A 603-nucleotide genomic window follows, 5' to 3' on the forward strand; every position below is an offset into this window, starting at 1 on the left:
GGGCCAAGAATTTTGTGTGTTGCCACTTACCAAGTTTGTTAAGTGCCAACACATGAAACTCCCTATACATGAGTCACTTTGTTGCTTCTGCTATATATATATATATATATACACACACAAATATTCTATAATTATAAGCATAATTATAATCAGGGGTCAGTTAACTGCTTCACCACGCACCAAATTTAGAAATAGGAGTAAAAATGCCTTTTCTGCTACCATAGAGATCTCCCAGACAGTAACACACTTATGTGAACAATGTATTTATCCTCAATACCCACGTTTGTGCTACAAGTAATCCCGCAGAAACTGCAGTTTTTGATCAGGGAGTAAATTATATTTCAATTATAATAATAAAAGGATAATATTAATTGATTAATTAATTAATTTTACCCTTTTATTATTATTATTGGAATATATATATATATATATATATATATTGAAACTGAGTAATACCATCTGGTTGATAACTGATGAAGAATTAGGGACCTTCTGTTTTTGTTTTCCATCTGCTTGTGCACTCAGTGTATGTTATTCCATTCATCTGTGCATTCATTATATAAGTTTTTGGTTCATGAATTTACTATACATTTTGTCACTTAT

The sequence above is a fragment of the Octopus bimaculoides genome, chromosome 14, assembly GCF_001194135.2.
Source record: "Octopus bimaculoides isolate UCB-OBI-ISO-001 chromosome 14, ASM119413v2, whole genome shotgun sequence".
Lineage (NCBI taxonomy): Eukaryota > Metazoa > Mollusca > Cephalopoda > Octopoda > Octopodidae > Octopus > Octopus bimaculoides.